The sequence below is a fragment of the Mytilus californianus genome, unplaced genomic scaffold (genome assembly GCF_021869535.1).
Source record: "Mytilus californianus isolate M0D057914Y unplaced genomic scaffold, xbMytCali1.0.p SCAF_4, whole genome shotgun sequence".
Lineage (NCBI taxonomy): Eukaryota > Metazoa > Mollusca > Bivalvia > Mytilida > Mytilidae > Mytilus > Mytilus californianus.
Window position 1 is genome coordinate 112,545,646 of NW_026262690.1, and position 13,385 is coordinate 112,559,030.

Sequence of the window (13,385 nt, forward strand, 5' to 3'; positions counted from 1 at the left end):
GGACAATACCGTTTAAAATAGGATCTGAAACGAAATATTTCAGACTGAAACATAATAACCAAACAAAAGTATGTTCGGAATGCTTGTCGCCGGATCACATGAAAAATAATTGTCCTCATTTTGAATGCCATGGCTGTGGTGAGGTAGGACATCCAAAGAGGTATTGCAAAGCAACTAAATGCAAGTCGTGTAGCAATTTACCATTATTGTGTGTTTGTACTCGGGGTACTTTTGGAAGGAACAATAGGACACCTGATGCGTCAAAGAATTGTAAGGAATGTGGAAAATTCTTTTGTATGTGCAAATGTAGTATTTGTGGCAATAAGGTTTGCACCTGTGTTTGTTTAAAGTGTGAACAATATCCGTGTATATGTAGTTGTATGTACTGCCATGAGGAATCATGTGTGTGCCCCTGTCAAGACTGTGATAGGCAACCCTGTGAATGTAAATGTGATAATTGTTCGGAATTATTGAAGAACTGTACCTGTATGGATCAAAATATTGATGAAGATAAAGATAAGGATGATGGCAGTGAGGTAGTTATACAATTTAAGGATGATGATGTAGAAAGTAGTGAAAATATAATTGATGATGAACAAACAGAGTTGAAAAAAGTAGATGATTCCCATATGAATGTTAAAATTGTTGTAGCAGAGGTCCATGCCAATAGTAGTGGCATACAGGAGGACAGCAGGAAACGGAAATTTGACAGGGATGATCAAATATTTGATGATGGTGATGATGGTGATGATGATATTAATGTAATTGAACAGGCTCAAGATAAAAACAAAAGAGCAGACAGTGATTCTGATGAGGTTGTTAAAAAGAAAAAAAATGAAGAGTGCTCTCCTGTTGACATTATTGTTACAGAAGAGTGTAATGTGGAGATGGCAACAGAGGAGCACTCGATAGATATGGATGATGAATATAGCACCTGTGATGATGACGAAGAAGTCAATGTTGAAGGTGCAAGTAATAATAAGGAATCATTTGTCTGTTCTGATGTAGAGTTAAATACAGATTGTAACATTATTGATAGCGGGATGGAAAAATGTATTAGTATCAAAATGTTAAAAAAAATCAGAAAAAAAGAAAAGAAAAAAGAAAGGAGAAATAAACTAAAAATTGCTCCAAATCTGAATAGTCAAACTGTTAGAAATTTGTCAAAAAGTACAAAAAGTAAAAATGGATAGATATATATGTCATTGTTTAATATTTTTTGTAATGGTTGTTATATGTAGTTTGAATTGTAATGGTATGAGAAATGTTGTAAATTTACAAAGATTTCTAAGTACTGTACAAGACAGAAAATTTGGTATTGTGTTACTTCAAGAAACATTTTGGGATGATGATTTTATTAAAGGTGTAAAACATATGTATGAAGGTGATATTTATTATAGTAATGGTATGGACGGCAGACAGGGTGTGGCTGTTCTAGCTAGCAATTATTATAAAGATAAAATAAAATGTATTTATAAAGATGATCAAGGTAGATTTATTCATGTGACTTATTATGAGAATGATACATTGGTAAACTTTATTTCTTTGTATGCACCTAATGTAGTTTCTGATAGATGTAATTTCTATGATTTTGTGATAGATTATACTAAAGATTTAGATAATTTGATTATTGGAGGTGATTTTAATACCTCTTTGTCTGTGTTAGACAGAGGAAGTAAAACTTGTCATATAAATGATGAACCCTATAGAAAACTGACTAAATTGATGGATGATAATAATGTATATGATATATGGAGGGCTAGAAACCCAGATTGTCGAATATTTTCCTGGAAACGAATTTCAGAGGGTAAACTACAACAAAGTAGAATAGATTATTTTCTTGTTAGTAGGAATATGTCATCTTTTGTACAAAGTTTGTATTATAATGTTACTAGTATGAGTGACCACTCTTTTGTTATTATGAATTTAAATTGTACATGTATTGAAAGAGGTCCTGGACTCTGGATTTTGAATAACACATTGTTGTTTAACGAAGAATATGTACAAAGAGTTAAAGATATTATATCACAGGAAAAAGAAAGTGAATTATTTCATAGAGATTTTTTAGTTTGGTGGGATAACTTAAAGTATAGAATTAAAAGATATTCTCAGATATTGTCATCTGATTTAGCTAAACAAAACAAGAAAGAGTATTTTAGATTAGAAAGGCAAATCAATAACCTTTGTGAAAAGGCAGCTAGTGGTATTGTAATTGATATTGCCAAATTAGAAAGTCTTAAATTAGAACTGTCAAATTTAGAAATTGAAAAGTGTAAAGGAGCAGTATTGAGAGCTAAAGCTGTATGGGCTGTGGAGTCTGATAAAAATACAAAATACTTTCTAAATTTAGAAAAGTATAAACAAGAGAGTAATGCTATAAAAGAATTATTAAATGATAATGGTGATACTGTGTCAGATACTGATGGTATTTTAGAATTACAACATAGTTTTTTTAGTGATTTATATTCATGTGTAACTACTGATGAAAATAAGATGTCAGAATTGTTAAATTTTGTTACAAAAACAGTAAATGATGATGATAACAATATATGTAATGATGATGTAACAGAAGATGAATTGTGTAAAGCTATTAATCAATTGTCTAAAAATAAAAGTCCTGGTTCAGACGGACTTACTGTAGAGTTTTATTGTAAATTTTATTCTGAATTAAAATATGTGTTATTGAAATTGTTTGATGTGATTGAAGAGGAAGGTATTTTAAGTAGATCAATGAAATGTGGAATTATAAGTCTGGTTTATAAGAAAAAAGGTGAAAGGAATTTTTTGAAAAATTATAGGCCAATATCTTTATTGCAAGTAGATTATAAAATTTTAGCAAGAATTATGTCAAATAGATTAAAATCTGTATTACCGAAGATAATTTCTGAAGATCAAACTTGTTGTATTATGGGAAGAGATATCTCAAATAATATTTCAAATGTTAGAGATATTATGGAACTTGTTGAAAGAGATGATCTTGAGGGATATTTTTTAAAATTAGATCAAGCAAATGCTTTTGATAGAGTTAGTCATACTTATCTGTTAGAAGTATTGAAGAAATTTGGTTTTGGTGAGAGATTTGTGAAATGGATTAGTATATTTTATAATGGTATAAATAGTGCAGTCAAATGTAATGGCTTTTTAACAAAGTATTTTGTCATAAAGAATGGTATTAGGCAAGGTTGTCCAATTAGTGCCTTATTATATGTACTTATTGCAGAACCACTGCACTGTAAAATTGTACAAAATGTAAATATAAAGGGAATTAATATCCCAAAAAGTAACAAGATTGGTTTGATTTATCAACATGCTGATGATACAACTTTGTCTTTATGTAATAAGGAATCTATTCCTGAAGTGTTTAAGGAATTCGATTTGTATAGCAAAGCAACAGGCGCCAGAATAAACAGACAAAAGTCAGAGATATTATGTTTAGGTACCGGTACATTATCTGTATTAGAAAAAGATCACATTGGTCTAAAAGTTTGTGTAGATTATTTTCAACTGTTGGGAGTTTTTATTGGAAAAAATAGAAAAATGTGTGATGAAATGAATTGGAAAAATAAAATAGTTAAGATAAAAACCCTTCTCAACATATGGTTATTGAGAAGACTTACTATACATGGCAGGGTTAGTGTTATCAATTCACTGATGTTATCTAGATTTTGGTATGCATTGTTTGTTACTGCATTACCCGAATGGGCTTATATAGAGATAAAAAGAGTTTGTCTGAATTTTATATGGAAAAATAGATGTCATTTAGTAAAATATAACTGTATAGTAGATGATAAAAGTAGAGGTGGTTTAAATGTTGCTGATATCAAGTGTAAAATATATGCTTTTAGGCTAAAATTTCTAGGCAGATTGTTAGATGATGAATATGAAGTATTATGGAAATACACATTTAAGTATTTTGTATCTTCAATTTATGATATGAAACTTTGTCTTAATGTTTTTTATTCAGTGATACCTAATTGTGAATTGAAAAAACTTCCTGTTGTTTATCAAGAATTTTTTCAAGCACTGAATTGTATAAGGAAAAAAATAGAGTTTCCATTGTCTGTAGAAAATATTTATGATCAGCCTTTGTTTGTAAATCCTAATATTATAGTTAATAACAGAACAATTGTATGGCACGATTTTATAGGTGCTGGTATTGTTTGTCTCAAAGATATATGCTTTGAAGTAAAAACTGGTTTCTTGCCAGATCATGCTATAGTTGAAATGATTCAAGTTGTATATGAAGATGTTAATGTACAGTATGTAATTGATAGATATAGAAATTTGTTGAATGTTATACCTGTAGAGTGGAAAAACACAGTGAACACTGATATTCACAGAATATCTATACCAAGAACAATAGACATTTCAATTATTTGTAAAAATGTGCATTATGATTTGAAACTATGTAGTACTAAAACATTATATACTATTATGTTGGAAAATATTGTTGAAGAACCTGTTGGTATTGAGTTATGGAAATCAGAATTTGATGTAAGTTCTGAAGCATTTAGTAAAATATGGACACATGTTAATATGTATTGGAAACCTTCTAACTTGGTTGAGTTAGACTTTAAGGTGTTACATAACTGTATTTTTACCAATGTAAAACTTCATAAGATAGGTTTAGGTGATGATAATATTTGTAAAGTATGTTGCAGTGAAAAGGAGGACATCCTGCATATATTTATGAATTGTGATAAGCTTCAAGATTTTCATAATTATTTATCATCTTTGTTGGTTAGAATGTTTGAAAACTGTGATTCAGATAAGATTAGTTTAATAAGAAGTGAGGAACTATTGATTTTGGGTTTGAGATGGCATATGAAAGGTGTAAATGATACGTTTCTAAATTTTTTTATGTCTGTTGCCAGATACTGTATCTACAGAAGGAGAAACTTGTTGAATAGTGGTTATTCTAATGTAAATTTGATCAAATTATTTCAATATACATTAAAACATTATGTAACATATATGCATGTCTATCTCTGTCGATGTCATAATATGAGTCATATATTTCAAAAAAAGTTTGTATTAGATAACCCATTGTTAGAAGAAACAGACAATATTCTAGTCTTTAAATTGTAATTAAGTTATATACTTTATATTGTGTACTTTAAATGTAAATTAACAGTAGTAGATGAATTGTAAATACAAAGTTAGTATATAATGACAACAATCAAGGACAATTGATTTTATATATTGTTTTACTTGTATAATATGATGTTTGATTTTAATAAAGATAAAAAAAAAAAGAGCGGGAGACTGTAGTGGTATAGAATCTAGTAATCTCTAGGTCGGTGGTTCGAATCCGCCTCGCGGGATATATTTTTGTCACCTTCACGTTATAGCCCAGGATTTGTTCTTTTCTCCAATGTGAGATTATTCTCCATATATAAAATTTTGGAAACTATTACACTGAGTTTTTCTTTCTTGTTGAAATAATAATAAAGTAACTAACACATAAAACCACTGAGAATGATATATTAAATGCGTAACATTACAAAAATAACTTGTCAATAGAATAGCTTTAGGCAAATAGTGTGCACCAGGTCAATTTCCTAGATATACAGGCATGCAAAGAAATAAAAAAGTGGGAACAATCAACTGAATTTAACGCATTCAAGCATGCAAACAGACTGTAACGATACTAGAGAGGTATTATCATCTCAGAAATTGGACCAGTAAAATCAATACGAGTCAGGAGAAAAGAAGAGTTATTTTGCTGATGCCCAGTGATCAGTCTCTGTCAATTTGAAGAAAACTCACACATTTCAAATTATGCCAAGACAGTCAGTCTATCGAATGAACATTTCAATTACACATTTTCTATTTTTGAGTACTATACATTGCCGAACATGCTGCTGGTGAGATAACAAGAATTGAAAACCGTACATATAAATTTACATCGAAATGATACGACTGTACGTAAATTGATATCGAATCAAAACTACACGTGTACACTCAAAGGCATACTCATACTCACCAATACAGCCCGGGTCAAATCATGTTTTAGTCGATACAATTCCCTTGTCAAAGAGATTCTGATCGTAACAAGTGGACAAGCGTTACTGGAAGGTATCAAATTTAATAAATTGAAAGGTAAAAAACTAATTGCTCCGGGTGAGGATCGAACTCACAACCTCCGCATTCCTCATACTGTGCTATGCACAGTGAAGGTACTGTCTATAAGTACGGCGCGCTAACCGATTGTGCCACCGGAGCAATGTTACAAAGTGACTTAAAACTTAAGCTTTTATACAACAGTTGTTTTCTGGCGTAACGTCTGCATTATAAATGAAGCCGATGAATCTTTACGTTCCATTTTCTATGTTATTTTTTACATATACCTTAATGAATGAGACAACATATATTCTGGACACTCCTGTTATGTTCTGTAAAGAATATTCCAAAGAATTATATTTAACATAGGGAAGCCAGACTTTTTCCGTTCATCATAATTGATATTTTGCAATGTCCTAATATAAAGATTGAACAAGGTACATGAAAACATTTCTTCAAAATAGGCCACATCATATGACCAACTTCCGTAGACATTCTTTACAATAAATACATAAATTTACTGGTAATTGTCATCAGCCCGTGATAGCTCAGTTGGTAGAGCGGGAGACTGTAGTGGTATAGAATCTAGTAATCTCTAGGTCGGTGGTTCGAATCCGCCTCGCGGGATATATTTTTGTCACCTTCACGTTATAGCCCAGGATTTGTTCTTTTCTCCAATGTGAGATTATTCTCCATATATAAAATTTTGGAAACTATTACACTGAGTTTTTTTTTCTTGTTGAAATAATAATAAAGTAACTAACACATAAAACCACTGAGAATGATATATTAAATGCGTAACATTACAAAAATAACTTGTCAATAGAATAGCTTTAGGCAAATAGTGTGCACCAGGTCAATTTCCTAGATATACAGGCATGCAAAGAAATAAAAAAGTGGGAACAATCAACTGAATTTAACGCATTCAAGCATGCAAACAGACTGTAACGATACTAGAGAGGTATTATCATCTCAGAAATTGGACCAGTAAAATCAATACGAGTCAGGAGAAAAGAAGAGTTATTTTGCTGATGCCCAGTGATCAGTCTCTGTCAATTTGAAGAAAACTCACACATTTCAAATTATGCCAAGACAGTCAGTCTATCGAATGAACATTTCAATTACACATTTTCTATTTTTGAGTACTATACATTGCCGAACATGCTGCTGGTGAGATAACAAGAATTGAAAACCGTACATATAAATTTACATCGAAATGATACGACTGTACGTAAATTGATATCGAATCAAAACTACACGTGTACACTCAAAGGCATACTCATACTCACCAATACAGCCCGGGTCAAATCATGTTTTAGTCGATACAATTCCCTTGTCAAAGAGATTCTGATCGTAACAAGTGGACAAGCGTTACTGGAAGGTATCAAATTTAATAAATTGAAAGGTAAAAAACTAATTGCTCCGGGTGAGGATCGAACTCACAACCTCCGCATTCCTCATACTGTGCTATGCACAGTGAAGGTACTGTCTATAAGTACGGCGCGCTAACCGATTGTGCCACCGGAGCAATGTTACAAAGTGACTTAAAACTTAAGCTTTTATACAACAGTTGTTTTCTGGCGTAACGTCTGCATTATAAATGAAGCCGATGAATCTTTACGTTCCATTTTCTATGTTATTTTTTACATATACCTTAATGAATGAGACAACATATATTCTGGACACTCCTGTTATGTTCTGTAAAGAATATTCCAAAGAATTATATTTAACATAGGGAAGCCAGACTTTTTCCGTTCATCATAATTGATATTTTGCAATGTCCTAATATAAAGATTGAACAAGGTACATGAAAACATTTCTTCAAAATAGGCCACATCATATGACCAACTTCCGTAGACATTCTTTACAATAAATACATAAATTTACTGGTAATTGTCATCAGCCCGTGATAGCTCAGTTGGTAGAGCGGGAGACTGTAGTGGTATAGAATCTAGTAATCTCTAGGTCGGTGGTTCGAATCCGCCTCGCGGGATATATTTTTGTCACCTTCACGTTATAGCCCAGGATTTGTTCTTTTCTCCAATGTGAGATTATTCTCCATATATAAAATTTTGGAAACTATTACACTGAGTTTTTCTTTCTTGTTGAAATAATAATAAAGTAACTAACACATAAAACCACTGAGAATGATATATTAAATGCGTAACATTACAAAAATAACTTGTCAATAGAATAGCTTTAGGCAAATAGTGTGCACCAGGTCAATTTCCTAGATATACAGGCATGCAAAGAAATAAAAAAGTGGGAACAATCAACTGAATTTAACGCATTCAAGCAAACAGACTGTAACGATACTAGAGAGGTATTATCATCTCAGAAATTGGACCAGTAAAATCAATACGAGTCAGGAGAAAAGAAGAGTTATTTTGCTGATGCCCAGTGATCAGTCTCTGTCAATTTGAAGAAAACTCACACATTTCAAATTATGCCAAGACAGTCAGTCTATCGAATGAACATTTCAATTACACATTTTCTATTTTTGAGTACTATACATTGCCGAACATGCTGCTGGTGAGATAACAAGAATTGAAAACCGTACATATAAATTTACATCGAAATGATACGACTGTACGTAAATTGATATCGAATCAAAACTACACGTGTACACTCAAAGGCATACTCATACTCACCAATACAGCCCGGGTCAAATCATGTTTTAGTCGATACAATTCCCTTGTCAAAGAGATTCTGATCGTAACAAGTGGACAAGCGTTACTGGAAGGTATCAAATTTAATAAATTGAAAGGTAAAAAACTAATTGCTCCGGGTGAGGATCGAACTCACAACCTCCGCATTCCTCATACTGTGCTATGCACAGTGAAGGTACTGTCTATAAGTACGGCGCGCTAACCGATTGTGCCACCGGAGCAATGTTACAAAGTGACTTAAAACTTAAGCTTTTATACAACAGTTGTTTTCTGGCGTAACGTCTGCATTATAAATGAAGCCGATGAATCTTTACGTTCCATTTTCTATGTTATTTTTTACATATACCTTAATGAATGAGACAACATATATTCTGGACACTCCTGTTATGTTCTGTAAAGAATATTCCAAAGAATTATATTTAACATAGGGAAGCCAGACTTTTTCCGTTCATCATAATTGATATTTTGCAATGTCCTAATATAAAGATTGAACAAGGTACATGAAAACATTTCTTCAAAATAGGCCACATCATATGACCAACTTCCGTAGACATTCTTTACAATAAATACATAAATTTACTGGTAATTGTCATCAGCCCGTGATAGCTCAGTTGGTAGAGCGGGAGACTGTGGAAAAAACAGAACAAATAAAAACAGCTTTTGAAAAAATTATTCGATGTATTCCTGACGAGTGGAAAGAACTATTAAAATCCGAAAATCCTCTAAATGTTGAGATTACTCCGATTGTTAAAATTTGTTTAGATAACGATAGAGAAATTCACATTAGAAGTGCTGTGACGAAATTATTTTACAGCCTTCTTTTGACAAAATTTTTTGAAACGCCCTCTGCTGAAAAGCATTGGGCGGAGCTATATCCGTCTCTCAATTTCAAAAATCTTTATTTGGTTGTCAATCAGTGTTGTTTACCTCCTGATTGTCATTGCTTAAACTATAGGATTGTCCATAGAGCTATTTTTACACTCGAAAAGTTGGTCAGAATAGGTCAGGCAGATACTAGCACATGCAAAACGTGCGGCCAGGGTATAGAAAATCTAAGTCACATGTTTGTACTTTGTCAAAAGTTCAAACCACTTCATGAGTACCTGAAAGACATATTACACAACATTTTTATCAATTACCCGCCTGATATGGTTAATTCTATTGATTATGAACAGTTATTTTTACTTGGGTTTTTGAAACGTTCACAAGTTATTAATACTTATTTTTTAAATTTTTTCCTTAGTGTAGCCCGACTTTGCATATTCAAATCACGGAATTTAAAAGTTTTTCATGACAAAGACATAGATGCACTTCGTTTATTCAAGTACACAATTAAAAAATACATTGAATACGCATACACGTATTATAAAATGACACAACAAAGACAATTATTCTATAAGTATTTTTTACACAATAACACTTTATTGGATATTAAAAATGACAACATAGTTTTGTTTCTCTAGACAGTTACTTCAATTTGATTGGTTGTTAGAACAAAAGATCACATTCCAATGTAAAATTATCGATCGCATTTAGGTGTGTTCGACTTTTGAAAATATTTTAGAGTTGTCTCGCTTTCAATATATAACTTATATTGAATCTGTCCCGTTTCAATTCATATACCCTTTTGATGAATGAATCACTATAAAATAAATTGGGACTAATATGCTATACCATTTTTAAAGTTTTTAACGTGTCTCATCTAGATGTATTTTATTTTTTACTAATGTAGGAGGATAACTACTAACAACTCTGTATATAGAAAACTTCTCACCAATGAGGAATGTCTCATGGTGACAGTATGTAAATATGTAATAAAAATTTTATTAATGATAAAAAAAAAGAGCGGGAGACTGTAGTGGTATAGAATCTAGTAATCTCTAGGTCGGTGGTTCGAATCCGCCTCGCGGGATATATTTTTGTCACCTTCACGTTATAGCCCAGGATTTGTTCTTTTCTCCAATGTGAGATTATTCTCCATATATAAAATTTTGGAAACTATTACACTGAGTTTTTCTTTCTTGTTGAAATAATAATAAAGTAACTAACACATAAAACCACTGAGAATGATATATTAAATGCGTAACATTACAAAAATAACTTGTCAATAGAATAGCTTTAGGCAAATAGTGTGCACCAGGTCAATTTCCTAGATATACAGGCATGCAAAGAAATAAAAAAGTGGGAACAATCAACTGAATTTAACGCATTCAAGCATGCAAACAGACTGTAACGATACTAGAGAGGTATTATCATCTCAGAAATTGGACCAGTAAAATCAATACGAGTCAGGAGAAAAGAAGAGTTATTTTGCTGATGCCCAGTGATCAGTCTCTGTCAATTTGAAGAAAACTCACACATTTCAAATTATGCCAAGACAGTCAGTCTATCGAATGAACATTTCAATTACACATTTTCTATTTTTGAGTACTATACATTGCCGAACATGCTGCTGGTGAGATAACAAGAATTGAAAACCGTACATATAAATTTACATCGAAATGATACGACTGTACGTAAATTGATATCGAATCAAAACTACACGTGTACACTCAAAGGCATACTCATACTCACCAATACAGCCCGGGTCAAATCATGTTTTAGTCGATACAATTCCCTTGTCAAAGAGATTCTGATCGTAACAAGTGGAGAAGCGTTACTGGAAGGTATCAAATTTAATAAATTGAAAGGTAAAAAACTAATTGCTCCGGGTGAGGATCGAACTCACAACCTCCGCATTCCTCATACTGTGCTATGCACAGTGAAGGTACTGTCTATAAGTACGGCGCGCTAACCGATTGTGCCACCGGAGCAATGTTACAAAGTGACTTAAAACTTAAGCTTTTATACAACAGTTGTTTTCTGGCGTAACGTCTGCATTATAAATGAAGCCGATGAATCTTTACGTTCCATTTTCTATGTTATTTTTTACATATACCTTAATGAATGAGACAACATATATTCTGGACACTCCTGTTATGTTCTGTAAAGAATATTCCAAAGAATTATATTTAACATAGGGAAGCCAGACTTTTTCCGTTCATCATAATTGATATTTTGCAATGTCCTAATATAAAGATTGAACAAGGTACATGAAAACATTTCTTCAAAATAGGCCACATCATATGACCAACTTCCGTAGACATTCTTTACAATAAATACATAAATTTACTGGTAATTGTCATCAGCCCGTGATAGCTCAGTTGGTAGAGCGGGAGACTGTAGTGGTATAGAATCTAGTAATCTCTAGGTCGGTGGTTCGAATCCGCCTCGCGGGATATATTTTTGTCACCTTCACGTTATAGCCCAGAATTTGTTCTTTTCTCCAATGTGAGATTATTCTCCATATATAAAATTTTGGAAACTATTACACTGAGTTTTTCTTTCTTGTTGAAATAATAATAAAGTAACTAACACATAAAACCACTGAGAATGATATATTAAATGCGTAACATTACAAAAATAACTTGTCAATAGAATAGCTTTAGGCAAATAGTGTGCACCAGGTCAATTTCCTAGATATACAGGCATGCAAAGAAATAAAAAAGTGGGAACAATCAACTGAATTTAACGCATTCAAGCATGCAAACAGACTGTAACGATACTAGAGAGGTATTATCATCTCAGAAATTGGACCAGTAAAATCAATACGAGTCAGGAGAAAAGAAGAGTTATTTTGCTGATGCCCAGTGATCAGTCTCTGTCAATTTGAAGAAAACTCACACATTTCAAATTATGCCAAGACAGTCAGTCTATCGAATGAACATTTCAATTACACATTTTCTATTTTTGAGTACTATACATTGCCGAACATGCTGCTGGTGAGATAACAAGAATTGAAAACCGTACATATAAATTTACATCGAAATGATACGACTGTACGTAAATTGATATCGAATCAAAACTACACGTGTACACTCAAAGGCATACTCATACTCACCAATACAGCCCGGGTCAAATCATGTTTTAGTCGATACAATTCCCTTGTCAAAGAGATTCTGATCGTAACAAGTGGACAAGCGTTACTGGAAGGTATCAAATTTAATAAATTGAAAGGTAAAAAACTAATTGCTCCGGGTGAGGATCGAACTCACAACCTCCGCATTCCTCATACTGTGCTATGCACAGTGAAGGTACTGTCTATAAGTACGGCGCGCTAACCGATTGTGCCACCGGAGCAATGTTACAAAGTGACTTAAAACTTAAGCTTTTATACAACAGTTGTTTTTCTGGCGTAACGTCTGCATTATAAATGAAGCCGATGAATCTTTACGTTCCATTTTCTATGTTATTTTTTACATATACCTTAATGAATGAGACAACATATATTCTGGACACTCCTGTTATGTTCTGTAAAGAATATTCCAAAGAATTATATTTAACATAGGGAAGCCAGACTTTTTTCCGTTCATCATAATTGATATTTTGCAATGTCCTAATATAAAGATTGAACAAGGTACATGAAAACATTTCTTCAAAATAGGCCACATCATATGACCAACTTCCGTAGACATTCTTTACAATAAATACATAAATTTACTGGTAATTGTCATCAGCCCGTGATAGCTCAGTTGGTAGAGCGGGAGACTGTAGTGGTATAGAATCTAGTAATCTCTAGGTCGGTGGTTCGAATCCGCCTCGCGGGATATATTT

The 13,385-nt window shown here is 32.5% G+C and overlaps 9 non-coding genes across 9 annotated transcripts; 4 read left to right on the forward strand and 5 right to left on the reverse strand.

Annotated features, from left to right (window-relative positions):
- Positions 1-6,115: 6,115 nt before the first annotated feature.
- Trnai-uau (transfer RNA isoleucine (anticodon UAU)) lies at positions 6,116-6,225 on the reverse strand. Its single transcript has 2 exons — positions 6,188-6,225; positions 6,116-6,151 (listed from the first exon to the last, which is right to left on the reverse strand). It is a non-coding gene; the product is annotated as a tRNA-Ile (tRNA).
- A 375-nt stretch (positions 6,226-6,600) lies between these two features.
- Trnay-gua (transfer RNA tyrosine (anticodon GUA)) lies at positions 6,601-6,690 on the forward strand. Its single transcript is given in 2 exon segments — positions 6,601-6,637; positions 6,655-6,690. It is a non-coding gene; the product is annotated as a tRNA-Tyr (tRNA).
- Positions 6,691-7,481: 791 nt separating this feature from the next.
- Trnai-uau (transfer RNA isoleucine (anticodon UAU)) lies at positions 7,482-7,591 on the reverse strand. Its single transcript has 2 exons — positions 7,554-7,591; positions 7,482-7,517 (listed from the first exon to the last, which is right to left on the reverse strand). It is a non-coding gene; the product is annotated as a tRNA-Ile (tRNA).
- A 375-nt stretch (positions 7,592-7,966) lies between these two features.
- Positions 7,967-8,056, forward strand: Trnay-gua (transfer RNA tyrosine (anticodon GUA)). The gene is given in 2 exon segments: positions 7,967-8,003; positions 8,021-8,056. It is a non-coding gene; the product is annotated as a tRNA-Tyr (tRNA).
- Positions 8,057-8,843: 787 nt separating this feature from the next.
- Positions 8,844-8,953, reverse strand: Trnai-uau (transfer RNA isoleucine (anticodon UAU)). The gene is made up of 2 exons: positions 8,916-8,953; positions 8,844-8,879 (listed from the first exon to the last, which is right to left on the reverse strand). It is a non-coding gene; the product is annotated as a tRNA-Ile (tRNA).
- Positions 8,954-11,435: 2,482 nt separating this feature from the next.
- Trnai-uau (transfer RNA isoleucine (anticodon UAU)) lies at positions 11,436-11,545 on the reverse strand. The gene is made up of 2 exons: positions 11,508-11,545; positions 11,436-11,471 (listed from the first exon to the last, which is right to left on the reverse strand). It is a non-coding gene; the product is annotated as a tRNA-Ile (tRNA).
- A 375-nt stretch (positions 11,546-11,920) lies between these two features.
- Trnay-gua (transfer RNA tyrosine (anticodon GUA)) lies at positions 11,921-12,010 on the forward strand. Its single transcript is given in 2 exon segments — positions 11,921-11,957; positions 11,975-12,010. It is a non-coding gene; the product is annotated as a tRNA-Tyr (tRNA).
- Positions 12,011-12,801: 791 nt separating this feature from the next.
- On the reverse strand, positions 12,802-12,911 carry Trnai-uau (transfer RNA isoleucine (anticodon UAU)). Its single transcript has 2 exons — positions 12,874-12,911; positions 12,802-12,837 (listed from the first exon to the last, which is right to left on the reverse strand). It is a non-coding gene; the product is annotated as a tRNA-Ile (tRNA).
- Positions 12,912-13,288: 377 nt separating this feature from the next.
- On the forward strand, positions 13,289-13,378 carry Trnay-gua (transfer RNA tyrosine (anticodon GUA)). Its single transcript is given in 2 exon segments — positions 13,289-13,325; positions 13,343-13,378. It is a non-coding gene; the product is annotated as a tRNA-Tyr (tRNA).
- The last annotated feature ends 7 nt before the right edge of the window (positions 13,379-13,385 follow it).